At 49.0% G+C, this 20,369-nt stretch overlaps 1 pseudogene; it reads left to right on the forward strand.

Moving 5' to 3' along the window:
• Nucleotides 1-20,369, forward strand: part of LOC138511116 (zinc finger protein 585A-like) — a 501,977-nt pseudogene that overhangs the window by 118,996 nt on the left and 362,612 nt on the right.

The raw sequence follows: 20,369 nt of genomic DNA on the forward strand, positions 1-20,369 counted from the left end.
TTTTCATGGCTTTACTTTGAAGTAAACTGCTTTCTGGTCACAGATGTCCTAAACAAGTTATGACTCTTACCTCAACCTAACCAAATCCTAACTTTAGGTGGTTGGTTCTGTAATCTCAGGTGAGTACACATTTAGTATTGTACACCCATCTATTGATCAAAAATGTTTGAGGCACGGTGGTATTGGTTGTAGGCCACATTTTGTGTGAATAGATCACACTGCATCAGTTTAATCTCTACAAGATGGCCGACCGCTTCTAGCTGTGTGGAGCCAACGGTTGCTGCCCCCTGCCCTCACTGGCTTCCTCGCCTTCATTATCCAAACAGTGGCACCTGCCGCTACAGCAAAGGCCCACATCTAAGGCCCTGGTGGCTGTGCCAGTCCGGGCTTAGCTGGCCCCCCCACTCTACTATAGGCAAAGAATGCACCATGCTGCTAGGCACTTCCAACACTCGCCCTTGGACTATCGCCTCCTTCCTTCTGCCATAACATGAATGCTGACTGACTGTTCCGTTTGCCTGCCTCAGCTATCCTTGACTCTGTGCCTGTGACACTCCTGACTTTCTCACTGATCTAGCTCAGCTGGTGCTTCTCCCCCATGTACTTCATGGAGAAAAGTTCTTTAATATGATAGGATATGCTATTTATAAAGTGCTTAATACCCAGATGTTTCTAACCGTGGACCCGGGGATTGAACCTGTGTTGCTCTGTGTTGTCTTGCTTCCAAGGCGAGCAAGTTGCCCCTGAGCTATCCTCCCAAGACAATTGTCTTTACTTCCTGAGCTCTCAATTCCTTTTTGCTTCCACTCTGTACTACAGTGCTGCAATACATGTGCCTTAAAATAATTGCACCAAGGTCAGCTCACAGCCTGCATTGCTTTGTGACTGTTGCTTTTAATAGATGTGCTCACATCCTGCATTTCTTTGTGACTGTTGCTTTTAATAGATGTGCTCACATCCTGCATTGCTTTCTGACTGTTGCTTTGTGACTGTTGCTTTTAATAGGTGTGCTCACATCCTGCATCGCTTTGTGACTGTTGCTTTTAATAGGTGTGCTCACATCCTGCATCGCTTTGTGACTGTTGCTTTTAATAGGTGTGCTCACATCCTGCATCGCTTTGTGACTGTTGCTTTTAATAGATGTGCTCACATCCTGCATTGCTTTGTGACTGTTGCTTTTAATAGGTGTTCTCACATCCTGCATTGCGTTGTGACTGTTGCTTTTAATAGGTGTGCTCACATCCTGCATTGCTTTGTGACTGTTGCTTTTAAAAGGTACACCCTGCATTGCTTTGGGACTTTTACTCTTAACATCCACTTGAGCATTAGGGTCAGAACTGTGCCTTACAGCCCCCCATCCCCTCTTTATCTCTCTGCCTCTCGCATCTTCTTCTCTTGCTCTAAGATGGCACTCTCCATCCCTCCAATCTACTCCAACTGCTACACTATCACCTATCCACCCTCTCACAAAATCTGGATGGAAAAAGCATAAAAAAGGCATCTTGGTGCAAACCCTGGCCTCCCAATTGCAGACACCTTTGACAGTGCATCCTCCAGAGGAATCTTCACTGACATCCTTTTCTCTGTCCCATCTCCAGACCTATGGAAGGCTCATCTCATCTCTACTCTCTCCCCTTATTCTTCCTCTCCCATTAATGGCGGCACCAATTGGGAAGTCCTCATGGTGGGCTTCTTCTCATCTCTCTGCTGCATTAATGTCTATTTCACGGGCACTATCCTGGTTCAAGGCCATCTGACCAACCTCCTTCTCTTTGACCGGATCCTGCTGTTTCTCATCAACTTCCTTCCTTCTCCTGCCTTTCCCCCTAATCCCCCCTCCTCCGCCACCTCTGACTGAAGTACCACGTCCCTGTATTCTACCTCAAAAAAGTTTCAAATGCAGAGAACGTCTCCACCTGCCAACCCTCAATGCACGCTCAGCCAACAAACACTCTGCTGACATCTGCCTTCTTGAAGACACTGACCTTGACATACTTGCACTCACTCAGACTTGGTTCAATGCCAGCTCAATCGCTGCCTTGACTCCCTCTCTCTTACCCGACGGCTTTAAAATCACCTCCAAGCCCCGACCTCACTGGGCTGGTGGTGGAGTTGCCTTAATCTTCCCTGAGTGGATTCCTTCTTGCATCCTACCGACTCCGCTCTATTCATCTTTTGAGAGCCTAGTATGCAAACTGGTCACCTCTCCTTCCTCCACCCTGACCATTGCTACCATTTACCAGCCTGCAGGCGTTTCCTCTCTGTTTGTCGCTGGGTGGGCTGATTTATGTTCCTCCTTACTCTCAACCACCTCCAACCTGCTACTCCTGGGTGACTTTAACATCCAATTGGACTCCCTGTGCACAGCATCCACTCTCTTCATTGACCTCTGCATCTCTCTATTCCTCGCCATTCTGGTACAACCCACTCTGCTGGACGCCCTCATCCCCTCCGACCTCCCTCTCTCATCTCCTCTGGTCACCCCTCTGCCTTGGTCTGAGCACTCTCTTCTCTCCTCCCACCTGGGTCCCTATGGCCTTGTGACAACTCCTCCAAAAGCCCTGCCAACCTCGTTCATAAACATCCGTCCGATGAAACGGGTGTCCGCTGCTGCCTTCACTTCCATCTTCATTCCCCCCTGCCCACCCAACTCAGACTCTACCTCTGATCCTGCTCTCAGCAATATAGTATCTATCCATTACCAACACCCTTGACATCCTTGCCCCAGTCATGAGGATTCGCCTGAAACCTGCCTCCAAACATTACACCTGGTACGACTCTGAACGTGCAAACCTGAAACATAAGTGCAGGGCTGCAGAACGGAAGTGGCAAACCTCAGGTTCACCCTCTGATATACTGGGTTTCTGCCTTCTCCAAAGGCATTAGACTCTCTATCCATGACAAAAAAAGGGCCCACATTCAGACAGGAGCATCTGGCACGTCCAACTACCCGACTGAACTCTTACAAACTCTGCAGGGAACTTGCCAACCTGTCAGCAGTATCCTCTGCCCATACCTCTTCTCAGGCCCTTTGCAATGCACTTGCCACTCACTTCAACTCCAAAACCCTAGACATCCTGAACCCCCTTTTCATGCACTCTTCCAACCCATCCCTCCCCCCCTGCCTCCCCTAACCTCTCATCCTCCTTTTTCATCCTTGCCTCTGTCTCTACGGAAGAAGTCACCCGAGTTGTCAACTATATTACAGTCTCTTCTAAACAGGTTGCCCCATGCTCTGAACCATCAAGGACAACATTTCCTCTCTCGCTGATCTCTGCAACCACTCCTTTGCTACTGGTACTTTTCCATCCTCCCTCAAGCACTCCCCTGTGCGCCACCTCCTTAAAAACTGTCAGTAGAACCTTGCTGTCCAGCCAACTATCGCCCCATCTCCATCAACCCTTTCCTAGGGAAACTGCTTGAGAAATTGGCCTTCCCCCAACTTAACACCCATACTGAATTTGTTGACGGTCTTCATGAACACCAATCTGGATTCTGAGCATCCAAACGCATGGAAACTTCTCTTTTGAACACCTGTGAAGAACTGTTTGCATCCCTTGATTCCAACTCCCCTGCTGTTCTCACCCTCCATGATCTCTCTCCTGCATTTGACACAGTCAACCACTCCATCCTCATAAAAAGGCTCCATGACATGCTTTGTATCTCGGAGCGGGCACTGGACTGGCTGACCTCCTTCCTAACTGACCGCTTGTCCAAAGTCATCCTGGCCACCTTCTCCTTCCCCACTTACTTCTCCACCTGTGGCATCCGCCAGGGCTCCATTCTTTCACCTTGGCTCTTTAACATCTACCTTGCTATGCTGGCATGCCTCGTTTCCTCCCACTCATCGAACTTCCAGTGCTATGCTGGCGACACACAACCATTGGCAAGAAGTCCCACTTTCAGCTTTTCCTTCTGAAAGGAATTCTACCTTTCCTCACCTTCACACAGAGACTCAATGTTACCAGGGCTCTGTTCTCTCTAGGCTTGACTACTCTAATAGCCTCCTCCTTAACCTACTTTTGTCCACTCTGCAACCCCTCCAGCTAATCCAGAATAGGGCAGTGAGATTTATCCTTGGCCTCAAGCCGAAGGACTGCATCTCTCCTGCCCTAAAAAGTCTACACTGGCTCCCCATCGCAGAGAGGATTAATTACAAATCCCTCTGCATAATCCACAAGGCTGTCTGGGGCCCAGGGACTGATCTATCTGCTACTCTTTCTGACCAAATATTCCCACTCTAGACACCTGCGCTCCTCTGGCACCAACTCCTTGTGTGTAAAGCGGTTTGCTAAACAGAGGGCAGCTGGTCTATCACTTTCGTCATCGGCCTCCCTTCTTTGGAACAGCCTCCCCATCCCTCTTCAGCTTGTGCAGGACCTCCATCCAGAAAAGCCTCAAGACCTTCCTCTTTCCCTCTTGATTCCCTCCCTCTCTCCTCTGCTAATCACACAGTAGCTGGATTGTTATGCAGGGTACTTATGCATCCTCGGGGCCCTGATCTCCCAAATCTTATTATCACAGCTGCTGTCTATTCTCTGCACGTGCCTCGGCTCACCTCCCACCACTGAAAGCTGCACTTACCTTTCTTCACAGCACTTCACCTGCCGCTCTCCCTGGGCACCACATCACCTATCCCATACCTCTCTCCCCTCTGCACTTGCCTCGGCTCACCCACCACCACTGGAGGTTGCACTTACCTTTCTTCATAGCACTTCACCTGCTGCTCTCCATGAGCACCACATCACCTATCCCATACCCCTATCCCCTCTGCACTTGCACGTTCTAAACACTCACAAGGCATAGTAGGTTTGTCTTCCCCTCCCCATTGTCTCTTCTCCTTTGTTGTATGTAATTATTTAACATGAAGAGAGAGTGTTCTCCTGGCTTGTGATAAGGGATGACCATGGTGTGGCTGCCACCACCTGCCCCATGAGGCATGGCTTGTGATAAGGGATGACCATGGTGTGGCTGCCACCACCTGCCCCATGAGGCATGGCTTGTGATAATGGATGGCCATGGTGTGGCTGCCACCACCTGCCCCATGAGGCATGGCTTGTGATAAGGGATGACCATGGTGTGGCTGCCACCACCTGCCCCATGAGGCATGGCTTGTGATAAGGGATGACCATGGTGTGGCTGCCACCACCTGCCCCATGAGGCATGGCTTGTGATAATGGATGGCCATGGTGTGGCTGCCACCACCTGCCCCATGAGGCATGGCTTGTGATAAGAGCATGGCTTGTGATAAGGGATGACCATGGTGTGGCTGCCACCACCTGCCCCATGAGGCATGGCTTGTGATAAGGGATGACCATGGTGTGGCTGCCACCACCTGTCCCATGCGGCATGGCTTGTGATAAGGGATGGCCATCGTGTGGCCGCCACCACCTGCCCCATGAGGTATGGCTTGTGATAAGGGATGACCATGGTGTGGCCGCCACCACCTGCCCCATGAGGCATGGCTTGTGATAAGGGGTGGCCGCCACCACCTGCCCCATGAGGCATGGCTTGTGATAAGGGATGGCCATGGTGTGGCCGCCACCCCCTGCCCCATGAGGCATGGCTTGTGATAAGGGATGACCATGGCGTGGCCGCCACCACCTGCCCCATGAGGCATGGCTTGTGATAAGGGATGGCCATGGTGTGGCCGCCACCACCTGCCCCATGAGACATGGCTTGTGATAAGGGATGACCATGGTGTGGCTGGCTGCCACTACCTGCCCCATGAGGCATGGCTTGTGATAAGGGATGACCATGGTGTGGCTGGCTGCCACCACCTGCCCCATGAGGCATGGCTTGTGATAAGGGATGACCATGGTGTGGCTGCCACCACCTGCCCCATGAGGAAGGGCTTGTGATAAGGGGTGGCCATGGTGTGGCCGCCACCACTTTCCCCATGAGGCATGGCTTGTGATAAGGGATGACCATGGTGTGGCTGCCGCCACCTGCCCCATGAGGCATGGCTTGTGATAAGGGATGACCATGGTGTGGCTGGCTGCCAGCACCTGCCCCATGAGGCATGGCTTTTGATAAGGGATGACCATGGTGTGGCTGCCACCACCTGCCCCATGAGGCATGACTTGTGATAAGGGATGACCATGGTGTGGCTGCCGCCACCTGCCCAATGCGGCATGGCTTGTGATAAGGGATGACCATGGTGTGGCCGCCACCACCTGCCCCATGATGCAGGGCTTGTGATAAGGGATGACCATGGCGTGGCTGCCACCACCTGCCCCATGAGGCATGGCTTGTGATAAGAGATCACCATGGTGTGCTGCCACCACCTGCCCATGAGGCATGGCTTGGTATAAGGGATGGCCATGATGTGCTGCCACCACCTGCCCCATGAGGCATGGCTTGTGATAAGGGATGGCCATGGTGTGGCCGCCACCACCTGCCCCATGATGCAGGGCTTGTGATAAGGAATGACCCTGGCGTGGCTGCCACCACCTGCCCCATGAGGCATGGCTTGTGATAAGGGATGACCATGGCGTGGCTGCCACCACCTGCCCCATGAGGCATGGCTTGTGATAAGGGATGACCATGGTGTGGCTGCCACCACCTGCGCCATGAGGCATGGCTTGTGATAAGGGATGACCATGGTGTGCTGCCACCACCTGTCCTATGAGGCATGGCTTGTGATAAGGGATGGCCATGGTGTGGCTGGCTGCCACCACCTGCCCCATGAGGCATGGCTTGTGATAAGGGATGGCCATGGTGTGGCTGCCACCACCTGCCCCATGAGGCAGGGCTTGTGATAAGGGATGACCATGGTGTGGCTGCCACAACCTGCCCCATAAGGCATGGCTTGTGATAAGGGATGACCATGGTGTGGCTGCCGCCACCTGCCCCATGAGGCATGGCTTGTGATAAGGGAAGACCATGGTGTGGCCGCCGCCACCTGCCCCATGAGGCATGGCTTGTGATAAGTGATGACCATGGTGTGGCCGCCACCACCTGCCCCATGAGGCATGGCTTGTGATAAGGGATGACCACGGTGTGGCTGCCACCACCTGCCCCATGATGCATGGCTTGTGGGTGTTGAGGGAACAATAACCCCACAAGACCCAGGAAAAAGGAGCAAGGGCTTGTCACATTTTATGTGTTGAATATTTTTAAGGCACCTATACAGCAAATGGTGTTTCCAGGGGCCTCAAGACAAAAAAGGGGCTTGCGGTGAGCAGGGGAGTTAATAACAATAACGGTCCTATAAGGTCTTGTGACATTCGGATCGTGCATGTGCAGTAACAAGAAGTGCAAAAGGGGAGGATGGGGGGAGGGGGTTCACCGGAGGACAAGCATGCTGTAATTTGCAGCTTACCGATTGAGTGCAACCTCAAGGAGGCTTGGGAAGCTGGAAGGGCTTCACAGTCTTAAACTCAAAAGAATCCACATAGCACGTGACACCAGCACTGTGGATGAATGAACTGCAGCAACATGGCCGCCCTCTTAATTGGCATGGAGTGCCTCCAAGGGTTGCCTAGCAGCCAGGTCGCATCATGCCTGATTGTCCCACGGCTTCGTTACTGCACCAATCTGCCGCCGGCTGGTGAATAAGTCGCCCCCTCAGCCAAACGCCCCACTCCTAAGGCCCTTGTTGGGGCTGTGGAGGGCCCCCACCTCTTGATCCCCTAATAATGAGGAGCCCCCCACTGCAGCTGGTACCCAGATGACCTGTGCCCTTGCACTTCCAAGCATTACTAACATTGACACAAGAGTGATAGCTGAACTCTCCCATTGCCTCCTCCTCCAACAAAACCTGATCCAAGCTTCTCCTCACTCGGACTGTCTGCCTTGATCCAATCCTCCTTTTCGTTACTGAATTTTGCGCCCTACTCTTGATTATATTTTCATACTTAGGTGTTGTGCTTTTAACATCCTGCACGCCAGATTGCATTGCATTGTGTGCCCCTCCTGTAACCCCTAGACCATCTTGTGAGCTGGGCCCGAACTTGCAGTGCAGCCTCTCCTCTTTCCTTTATCTATCCTCTGCCACCCCCTCATGGCACTCACCATCTCTCCTATCTTCTCAAAATGCTACATTTTCACCAATCCTCCCTCTCTTACAAAGTCTGGAAGAAGAAAGCACAAAAAAGATATATTGAGAGCCAACCCTGGCCTACCCATCGCAGACACCTAGGTCAGTGCAACTTCCAGAGAGGTATTCAGTGACCTCCTCTTCTCTGTCCCTTCTCCAGCTCTATGGACTCCTCGTCTCATCTCCTCTCTCCTCCCCTTCACATCCCCTTCCATTAATGGTGGCATCAAGGGGGAAGCCCTCTTGGCCGGCTTCTCATCATCACGCTGCATCATTAATGTCTACCACACAGGCACTATCTTTGTTCAGGGTCCTCACCCCAACCTCCACCTCTTTGACCGGCACTTTCTGCCACTCATTAATTTCCTTCTTTTACCTGCCTCTCCCCCTACCACTCTCTCTGTCCCTCCCCCTCTGACTGGTGTACCACCCCCCTGTACTCCTCCTCCTCAGAGAACCTTCAAAGGCAGAAACATCCTTCACCTGGCTTCTATTAATGCCCGCTCAGCTAACAAACACTCCACGACATCTGCCTCCTTCTTGCAGACACTGACCTCGATATTCTCTCTCTTACCGAGACATGGTTCAATGCCAGCTCAGTCACTGCTTTTGACTCCCTTCTCCCTGATGGCTTCAAGATAATTTCCAAGCCACAACCTCACCTTGCTGGTGGTGGGGTTGCTTTAATCTTCCCTGGGTGGGTTACTTCTTCCGTTATACCCACCCAGCTCTACTCCTCGTTTGAGAAGCTGTTCTGCAAGTTGCTCATCTCTCCCTCCTCCTCTCTGACCATTGTGAAGGCGAGCGTCCCCAGCCAGCACGATCCTCCCCGCAATGAGAGACAATGACGGACTCTCCCAAGTCGGGAAAAAAGCCAAGACAGAGTGCGGGTGAGCTTAAATGGGAGTTTATCAATCAGAATAGGGCATGCAAAGAACTCTGCAAACTCTGAGAGCGCTCTGTCTGACAATAGCAAAGACAGGCGTATATATTTACAAAAAACGTCATCAATACCTACATACTATAAGGAGCACAAGTTAAATGGGATTGGGTGGCGATGACTAACTATAGGTGCTGCTGCGATGTGGTTGGCCTTGGCTGGAGGACGTCACTGGTCAGCTTCGTGGGTTGGGCTGGGCCTGGCAGGTCAGCTGAGTTCATCCGGGCGGTGTTGTTGTGCCATTGTGGCCAGTGTCAGAGATGAATGTCTTTTCCTGACTTATTTGCCCTATGCCATGCACACCGCAGTCATTCAGTCATTGCAATGTTATCTTATTTAGTAAATCTATCAATAGGTTGTTCTACAGGTTAATGCAACACAGGAGGAATGCACCTTGTGAGGGGTTTGATGGTGATTTATCCGTGCATGGTTACCAGTGTCCTGTTTGACCGGTACCATAGGTCGTGGGGCTAAGTCTCCGGGCATGGAACGGGCGGTACATGTCTTTCTGTCTCGTTAGAAGTTATTATGAATGGGCTGTTGTGTGTTGCCACAGTATTGGGTGTCTTCGTTGCACCGGGTCATAAGTCTGAGGTGTTCCGGGGGGGGGGGTTGTGGGGTTTACGAGGGGGCGCCTTGGATTTGTGTATTCAAGCGGAGGTTTACTGCTGGGCTGTAAATAATGCAGGTGGCAGGCCGTGGCCTTGGGTGCTGTAGCGGGGACTACAAATCTTTGAAGCGGCTCCAGCCTAGTTGGGGGAGGTGGAGCAGCGTGGCGCAGGCCTTAGCTCTCTTATTTGGCAGACTTTGCAGGGTGGGGGGGGAAATGGCCTTGCACATATTCACAAAGGTATTTTTCTCGTGTGTTGCCGACTTTTGATGAGAACATCATAAACATTTGAACATTCGTATAATACTCATTTGGATCACTTGAAAACATACATTTCAACTCACTACATGTCTCTCGAATATAGCCAGTCTGAGCACCTTATTAGTACATTATGTTTTAACAACTACAGCATTTAGTAATATGCATATATATTTGCATTACGTGAGGTAGTGGTGTGGTTGGTGGAGCATAGAGAACGAGACCCGCCATTGTACGCGGCGGTAATGGCATATAAGGGCTGTAGATATGTACACATGACTGGCACATTTGCCCGCGTCTTTTCACACGAGCCTTATGTATAGTTGCATTCGTCCTCCCCTGCACTCTAGCAGCATTAGTTCAGTTATGGCGCGGGACCGCGGGGTGTACGGTTTTCAATGATACATATAGAGAATAATCCCCCTGAATGCTTTTTATCATTTGCACACCCCTGCAGGGGTGTGGGTCCTTCACTGCTGGTGTCATGTAAACATGCGTTTCTTACAATAATTACACAATTTTACAGGTTTCTTTAGTAGAAGTAGTTTTATGGAAAGGATACACGTATTACAAGTAGTTTTTGACATTCGTATTTGGGTATTTTTCTGCTTTCATCGGATGACCATTCTACAGTTCTCGCCATCACCCAGGCCTCGCTGACCGGGTCATGCTGGGAGCAGTGATACACTGTGGACGGTGAAATATTACAGTGTTAGTATCTTATACTAGCTCATGTCCGTCTTGTTCGTGGGAACGGGCTCACAGCGGATCTGCCAGGGTGCTGCGGCGACAGGGATAATTGAAACTCTCCGAGGGTGGGGACCGCGCTACAGTGCGCTGAGCTCACACCATCTTTGATAGACAAAATGGTTTCTGGGCCTAGCTAAATTCAATACGTGTGGGCAATGTCTTCAGCAGGTGAACCCTCCACCACCTGGGCCCGGGTGGTCTGAGGGGACGCCCAATGAGCCATGGCCCTCACCTGGGGAGGGGATGTAGGCAAGGGGGGGTCTTTTGGACCACTCCTCCCCTACATTTCCCCCCTTTTGTTACTTAAGTAACGAATTCTTTAACTCATTTAATCTCCTACACTCTTCTTCGTCCATAATTGCCTCATCCCATGCTGGTGTGCCTTTTATCGGCATCCAGGCTCTGCACACCCCCCTTAAGCTCTCACCCCTCCTAGCATATTCATCTGGGGTACAGGTTAGGTATATACATCCGCTCTCTCCTTCCAAGTCTACCCACACCTCCTGATACCATTCTAGTATACGGGGCTCTCTGATGGTGGTGTGCCATAATTTGTCTATGATATCCTTGTCATGATACCTAGGCACTAGTTGATACCTTGGTGTATCATCAGTTCCGGTTTGTTTTGCATTGTCATCAGCCGTAAAGCCCTTAGTTCCACTTTTATTACGTTGAACCCTTCTTCAGTGTCATTTGCCAGCTGAATCATTTCCCAGCGTGTTATCTGGAGCCATTTTGCGTTTGCCCTTGCTTGGACACTTGAGATGAGTGAGGCAAAGAATGTTTCTGCTGAGCTGAATAATCAATATCTGTCTGGGATCTGAGCCAACAGTTCTGATGATGCCTTTGATATGTAGTTTGATGCTCGTCTGTTACGGGTCAGCACCTCTCCCTTGCTCCCGGAAGACAGGACATACATTTGTGACTCCGCAGTCGGCTGGGCTGCACTCTGTTGTATGCGTTCCTGTGTCTTTTTGCTCCCATCGATGTGGCTTTCTGGTATTACCATTAGGGCTGAGTGCAGAGTGGCCATTGAGCAGCTGCCACTCCATGACGGGGGAAGGTGCAGGTATGCCTGGTTGCCGCATACCCAGTACGTGTCCATCAGGGCCGCTGTCCCTTTTCTCAGATCTGGGATGGTAAGGGTCTTGTTACAGTTCTTGTTTGTCCCCAATGAGGTTTTCCCCTCTCCTTTAAAACATAGTTCATAGTCTATTTTGTTCTGTAGTTTGAACGGTTTTTCAATGGTGGTTACCCAAGTTAGTTTTGAAATGTGTTCCTTCCATACTGGTGTGCATGTTTCTTCTATCCATTGCAATTTCTCTGGTGCCACACCTCTCAGTGCTTCAGCTTTACACATTACTTCTTCATCCTTCCACTTATTGTCCGAAAAAAGTGTCCCTTGTATTACAAAAAATGGTTCCTCCAGACATACCACCCCTGCCGTCTTTGGATAGCAAGTTTTCTCGTTCTGCAGCATTCTAAAAGTAACTCCATGTGCCTGGAAGGTGTTCTTAATCCTGCATAATGTGAGATGAAGGAGACATTGGGCATCTATAATTGGCAACTCTTTTGGGTAGCAATACTTTGGGTATACCTGAAGCATGGGGAATGAGGGAGCAGACATAGCAGCTCTCGTTTGTTGTTTGTTTAGCTGTTGCACTCATATCCGCATACCATTTATTCGTCTGGTGGGGGTGTCGTGGGTCTTCCATTCTATCTAATCCTAACCCATAGTACTCATCATACTTCCTCCGTTCCGCTCCCCTTTTTCTTCTGTTATTTCTTTTCCTAATGTACTTCCTGGCTTCAAGGGTGATAGACACAGTAGACCCCCCTTTCTCCTTCCCGCCCCCCTTCACCCAATCATCATATAATATTTCATGTGTTACTTTCATTCTTCCATTTTCTTCCATTCTACTATTTGACAATGTGTCTATAGCTATGGGGGCAGGTTGGCTGGTAGCGGTGTTATACAACCAGGATATGGTGGAGGGGTTTCGGTCGTTTAGACTGTGAGCATTGTAATTAGATATCTTTGGCGGGGACACTGTGTTATTTTGCATTTCACCCTGTAGCTCTTCGTTTTTTATCATGACAGCATTGGATGGTGTTGTATAATAACCCCATACAAGTTTCGTCCCGTCCTATACCAAGAAGTCACCTTCCTTAGTATTTACACTCGTGGTTGCATTAATTACAGTAGTGCTGTTAGTCCCTCCCCCCTCGTTTATCTCGATAGAGATGAACGCTATTAACCAGTATGTGACCAGGCCAAACATTAGTGTAAAAAACAATGTAATACACACTGATAGTCCACATTCATACCAATATCTGCATTTCTCAGTTAACCACTCTCTAACTCTAGTAAATGTATCCATTGCAGGCTGCCCGTTAGATGTCATGGTAGTTCCTGTTCGAGATATAAAAGTGCATTAAGTGCATGAATGTAAACATTTTGTGGGCACTACCAGTGCCAGTTATATATTGACGGGGAATGGAAGCGGGTAGGGTTGCAGGGAAGGGTATTCACAGACAAGGGTGTAAACACGTCATAATTTCATCACTTCATTAATTACATATAAATCCACAAGGTGAAAAAAAAAAAACGTTTTTTTTTTTTTTTTTAGCTTAAAAAGAATGCAAGTATACTTATCAGTCATTTTCCCATTCAGGTCCATTACTGTCACACATACATAAGTTCATATTCAGACATTCTGCTCAGCTGCATCGTTTGCTGTTGTCTGTGCCTCCTCATCTACCTCCTCCTGCACATTACTATATGCTTTTCGTACATCTGTCAAGTGTACCCAGTATTTTAGGCCCTTTACTTTTACTGCCGTGGGCGTGCAGAACACTACCTCGTATGGGTCATGGAACCGTGGTGCATTCCATCGACGCACAAAACTCCTAACATAAATGAATTCGCCCGGCATCAGCTGTAGCTGTTGCTCAGGCTCCGTGACAGACCCTGTTATGTTTCCCTCCTCTCTCGTGAAGGGTGGAGAGAGCTGCTTTGATATTGCGCGCGCTGCCCTTGTCAATTTCTTCAAATAGTCTGTGAACTCTTCTCCCAATATCGCAGCGCTTCTGTGTGCATCTGAGTGTTCGCGCAGTGGAGAGTGTGCTGTGCACATTCGTCTCCCTAGCGCAAGGGGCAAGCAGTAAATCCAATTCTTTTTCAATGAAAAGCATAGTTTTGATAACCTGCCTTTTAACAGTCCGTTCATCTTTTCCACTACGCCATTACTTTGAGGATGATAAATCGAACACAATTTATGTTTTATTCCCAATAATGTAGTAACTTCCTTGAAAAGCTCATTTACAAAGTGAGTGCCATTATCTGAGCGAATAACATCACAAATTCCCCAGCGCGGGAACACTTCCCTCACTAGGAACTTTGCAGCGCTCTTGGCATCAGGTCGTGCACATGGTCCTGCTTCTACCCACCTTGAGAATGGGCATACAATTACGATCATGTACCGTGCTCCATTACACCTTTCCCCCATGTCCGCGTAATCAATATGTAGCTCTCTGAATGGGCCAATGGGTTTTGGAATTGTTCCCCGGAGCGTGCGTAATGTCATTCCTGAATTGTATATTTGACATGTTGTGCATTCCATCGCTAATCGAGATACGTGCTCCTGGAGACAGGGCACGAACCATTCTTCCTGTATTTCTGCTGTGATGTGCTGTTTGGTATTGTGTGCTGGGAAGTGTAGTTGTTGAAACGCAATTTCCAATAACTTGATTGGCATTACCACTTTCCCTGAGTTGTTTTGCCGCCACAGTAAGTCTGTCGCCGACTTGCTGCACCCTCGTTTTGTCCACATCAATTTTTCATCTGCACTAGCTCCTTCCTGTAATTCTAGTATTTGTGATATAGGCATCATGTTGTACCCTTCTGGGAGCTCTTCGTTTGTCTTGTGCTGCAGCATGTACTCACCTGCTTCATATTTCTGAAAATGGGAAGCCTCCTTGGCGGCAGCGTCCGCTGCCGCGTTTCCCAAAGACACAACGTCTGTGTTGGATGTATGTGCTTGGCACTTCACTATTGCTACTGCAGTAGGGTTTTGTAGGGCCTCAATTAACTCTTTCAACAATTCTGCATGCTGTACTGGTGTCCCGTCTGCCCGTCGAAATCCCCTCCGCCCCCCATCTCGCTAGACCTCCATGTACTGTCGTCGTCATGTAAGCTGAGTCTGTATATATTGTCACTGCGCAACCCTTTGCTGCATGTAGTGCTTCTATGAGCGCAATCAGTTCTGCTGCTTGTGCGGAATAATGTGATGGGAGGCGGTACTGTACTAGTGTTTCATACTCACCGTCTTCTAACCTCACCACTGCCATACCAACATGTTTTTCTCCCGTGTCCACATCAATCGATGCAGACCCATCCACGAAGTACACTTCCCCCTCGCTCAGAGCATTCTCACACACCACTGTGTCCTCCCCTCGTTCTCCTGTGTAAGTTGCACAATCGTGGTTCTGCATGTTCTCTAGTGTGCATGCTTGTTGTGGGGTTCACTGTCTTGCATCTCACCACATGGATATTGGCGCTAGACAATATGATCTCATAGGCTGTTGCCCGCTGCGTCGTCAGTGTGTTTTTTGACCTCTCAAGTATTGCAAATAGTGAATGTTCCACAAACAATGTCACAGGGCATCCCATTACTATTGTGGCACTTTTCTCAATCGCGAACGCGGCTGCCGCGAGTGATTGCTCGCACGCGAAATGGCCTTGCATCACGGCATCTAAAGTACCACTATAGTAAGCCAAAGGCTTGTGTCCTAGGGACGTCTTTTGTATCAGAACAGCTGTCATGAGTGTTCCCTTGCAGTGTGAGAATAGGTAAAATTCGCGTCCATAATCAGGATTTGCTAGCACTGGAGCGCTTGAAATTAACTCTTGTAATGATTTGAATGACGCACTCATTTCTTCTGACCATTCTATTTGTTTATTTTCCTGTTGTGCTTCTTTGAGTGCTTGTAGTAGGGGTCTCGTGTATGCTGCATAGTCTAATATCCATGCTCGGCAATAGTTGCACATTCCCAAGAACTTCTGCATGTTTTTCACTGTTGTGGGTTCTGCTACTGATCTTATCGCTTCTACCCTGTCGGGGATTATTCTTTTTCCATCTTTTGATATCAGCTGTCCCAAATATAAGACCTCTGTCAGGCAGTACTGCAGCTTTTCCTTGTCTACCTTGTACCCCTTATTGGCCAATAGAGTCAGGAGCGTTGTTGAATCCTTTCTACATGTTTCTTCGTCTTGTGCACACACTAGTAAGTCGTCTACGTACTGAATGATCGTACTCTCAACTGATAGGTTTCCCAAGTCTTCATGCAATATGCGGTTGAATATGCTTGGGCTCTCACAGTATCCCTGCGGTAATCTGCAGTGTTCATATCTCTTTCCCCCCAGTGTGAATGCTGTCAGGTATCTACTCTCTTCAGCCAGGGGGATTGAGAAAAATGCGTTTTTCAAGTCGACTACTGTGAAGTGTGTTGCCGATTTTGGGATGCTGCATAATATTGATGCAGGGTTCGGGACCAAAGGGAACTCTTTCTGAATTACATCATTTAGGGGGCGTAAATCCTGTATCATCCTCCAAGACCCTCCCTTTGCTTTTTTGATTGGATAAATACATGTATTACATGGGGAGTTTGAAGGCACTATTATCCCTTGTGCTAGTAGTGCATCTATTGTCTCTTTTATCCCTTGTTCAGCTTCACGGGACAATGGATACTGTTTCACTCGGGGTAGAATTGCTCCTTGCTTTAGTTTTATTATCACAGGTTGTACTCCATGCAACAGCCCTACATCATGGGGGCCTGTTGTCCACAAATTATTTAGTACGAGTCTCATGTCATCATCAAAGAATGACGGCGGTGCTCCTACCACTGCCATCAGTTGAGCGGGGATTTCCCTAGCTTGAATCAAAATGTCACAGGGCATCGCTATTTCCATTACAATTTCACCATCCCCCTCTGCATCTGAAAAGAGGTCCTCATCTGTTAAGTCTCTTAGGGCGATGTTGGCATTCGTGCACAGTACTGTACGCCACTCACATCCTTCCATATCTATTCCAATCACCGCAATCCTTTTCGCTGATACCTGTACAGCGTGCAAGTCTAATGATACCACTGACCCTGGTGCTGTGTCGGGGCACACTATGGGGCGGAAGAGGAACTCTGCTGGAATCCTCCAATCCATTTGCGCCCTGATGCCTCCGGGCCTGTTGGTTTGCGCGTTATAAATAAAATACAAATCTTCCTCAGCTCTGGAATTATGAGGGCCAATGTCTTTAGCCCTTCAATAAACATTTCCTCGTTTTCCGGCAAACCTCGTATTTCTTGTGTGGTCGTGTGGGCTTGTACTACCAACATTACACGTAATGGGCATATTCCGGGTGTTGAACACACTATACCTCTCTCAGTGAATGATATGGTCATGTTGAGTTTACTCAGGAGATCCCTCCCTAATAAATTTATTGGTGAGTGTTCATAATATAGTAAGGGTGTCTTTACAGTCTTACCCCCCACTGTTACGTCCAATGCTTCTGTGTAAGGAACTTCAATTACAGCCCCAGAGAACCCCTGTGTCTCTAACTTCCGGTTAGATAACGGGAACCGGCCCGCCCTGATACATGATTTCTCCGCTCCCGAATCCACCATGAATATGAACTGCTTGTCTCCTATCTGCGCCCCTACCAATGGTTCCTCTACTGCATCGTAGGTGGTAGATAGAACTGGACACGCAAGTGTTCTCTGTGGGCTGTCCTATGCGGGGTGTCTCATCGCCCCCCCCTTCATTAAAGACACTTCCTGAAACTACTGACACGCCGTTGTAAGGTGCTGGTGCGGGGGCCCCGTTTGCTGTTGTCGCAAAAGGGTTGCCTGGCGTGTACTGCATATTGTCAATGTTTTGTGGGTGGTTCTGTGTTCTATACTAGTGCCCCTGTTGTTGCTCATTATTACCTTGGCCTGGGTTTCTCGGTTGTTGTTGTCCCATTGGAAGACCATATGGGCTCCCCGGGTGGGGATGGCCATACTGTTCTACCTCTTGGAACCCGTTGTTGGGTCTGGCTCTGCACTCCCTAGAGTAATGCCCCCATCTTCCGCAGTTCCAGCAACTCCCTTGTGCACCTCTAAGGCCCTGCTATCCATTTCCTCCCATTCCCCCGTACCCCGGTCCACCTCCTCTTCGGCCCCTGTACCCACCTCGTCCCCCTCGAGGGGTCCACTCTTGCCACTGCGGACCTCCGCCTTGTTCCTGCTCGTTCCACTGCCGCTGTCCTGCTCCAGCCCAATTAGTTGCCATCCTTCCTTGTATTGCTATCAGCCCCTCCTCCTCCTCATCTCCCTCCCTGCTGTGGGGGAGTGCGGCTACAGCCGCTGCGACCTTCACCAACTTTGTCTGCACTAGTTTTGCTTCATCTGCCAATCTCTTCTGCGCCACCTCCTTCTCCCTTTCCTTTATTCGCTTACAATGGTGTACTATTATGCTCTGAATCTCAGGCCATCCCTTCGCTTCAATACCTGCCATCTTGTCGAGCGCCTTTTGCACTTCCTTTGGGAGCCCTCTTTTTATAATGAAGTAAAATAAAGATGTCGATTGATACCAGGGCGTGCCCGTTTCTGCTCTCCACATCTCTTGGACCCGAAAAATGTAATCCATAGCCTCCTCCCCGTCATTCATTGTACACTGCATTACTGACTGTAAGTCTGGTGTATCTGGAAACGTTTCTCGCAAGGCATCCCACACCCTTGCACGCACTGTGTTAAAGGAGGCTCCGTCATGGCGGTCGCAGTCTAATGTTACTCCCGGGAAACCGGCCTTGACCAATACTCTATCAGCCTGATCCCCCACTGCTGATACGAGCAAGCTCTTCACATCTCCTATTGCTAGGGGTACCCCGGCAGTGTGCTTCTCAAAGGCGTATATCCACTTACTTGCCCCTCCTGATAACGGGGGCAATAGCTTTAATAAATTGGCCTTATCCATCTGAGCCCATGGGATATAATTCGGCCTCCCTCCTCCCCTATGTATCAATGGGAGCTGTAGCCTTCCTTTTGTCGTTTCATCTACACCCGTTTTGGCTGCTGAGGTTCCCAGTGATGCCATTTTCCCCACCCTGTTCCTTAATCGCCCCGTCCACTCATCATCCAGTGTTCTCATTGAACATGTACCATCCACCCCTTCACTTCCCCCTCCCATTGCCATGCTCAACCTGTCGCTTTCTTCTAAATCATCCCTTATATCACATAGTAGTTCCTCTCTGTCCCCTATAGGCCTTTCTTCATTATCAATACCTCCCTCTCGTGTCCCTACTTCAATTATTCGTGTCGGTTCTTCCTCAATTCTGAACAGTATCTCACCTTTTTTCCACCCGTCTTCAAGTGTTCTATTCTCACTCGGCGCTCTAGACGTGCGCCCTGATCTTGCTGCATTAAGTGCTGTTTGTTCACATATGTCTTTTATCCTTGCGAGCTCATCTTTCGCTATTGAGAGTCTTGATTGTAAATCATCTGTTAGCTTTTCTATGTCCACCCTTTGTGTACATGCCTGGGCTCGCTCCCTTGTACTTTCATATGGCGGGGGTGCCGTTGGCCGGTGGGGTGTAGTAGTTGTCAGGGACATAAGTGGGGTCACTGTACCCTTCTGCGGGCACAGGCTTGTTTAATATCGGGTACAAGCTTATTACCCCTATTGGTGGCTCTACATTTGAGGATTCTTTAGCATCTTTCTGTATCATCAGTGGATTGTCAGTGGTGGATGGTAGGTCAGGATTTGATGCTGGTGCTTTAGGCGGTGGTATCTCTTCAAATAACCTCCAGAGATCCAATATCTCCCTCCTATTGTGCAACTGCTTCCCCTTGTATTTCAAACAAATGCATGTGGCCACCATATCCAGAACACTTTTATCAAATGACCCCCCCCTCGGGCCATATCTGGGGTAACCCCTCTCCCTTCAGCTCTGTTATCCATTGGTCATGATATTTCTTAATTCGTTCTGCGTACCCTGGTAGGTTCTTACAAATATGTGATAAGGGTGTTTCGGCCCCCATCTTTGTGTTTTCCTAGTACTTGTGTGTCTCTGTGTGTCCACGATTACAATGTAAACCTATTACCAATATGGGTTTCGTCTTCTACTTCACATTCAATAATGGGCTCCTTTGTGCACTCCCCCATGCCTGCGCAATACAAAACTGGCTGTACACAGTCTCTATTCTATTCTCTTTGGGGGGGGGGGCACATACAAGAGCAAACCATCAGTGATTTTGACAATATTAACCCGGAAATCAAAAAGGTACACACTCACTTCACCTTGTCATTTTTGTCTTCAAGAAGCTTTATCCGGCCACACTTACCATGACCATTCAATAACTATACATTTATAACCATTTTACACACCCATAGCACCAAATTGTCTTCTGACGCATACGAGGTGCACACACCTCTCTGTAACACTCTATTCACAATTCACGCTGCCCTCCCTTTCCTCCCTAGCCGGCAGTCCCTGTCCGTCTTATTCAGATATATGGATGCGCATATATATATATATTGGTCTGCTCTTCCCTCTTCTAGTAGGACTCTCTCTCTTTTATTTTCTCCCTAACGTTTTGTACTGATCTCACTTTTATTTTCCCCCCAACCCTAAAGAAAAGAATAGAAAGAAGAAAAAGCAGTCACTAATATATTCTCTGTGTCCCCCTTTGCCAGACACTTTTATCTTATTATCCACTTCTTCATATATTCCCAGTAC

This window comes from Ambystoma mexicanum, chromosome 6p, assembly GCF_040938575.1.
Source record: "Ambystoma mexicanum isolate Mex_15411 chromosome 6p, UKY_AmexF1_1, whole genome shotgun sequence".
Classification (NCBI taxonomy): Eukaryota; Metazoa; Chordata; class Amphibia; order Caudata; family Ambystomatidae; genus Ambystoma; species Ambystoma mexicanum.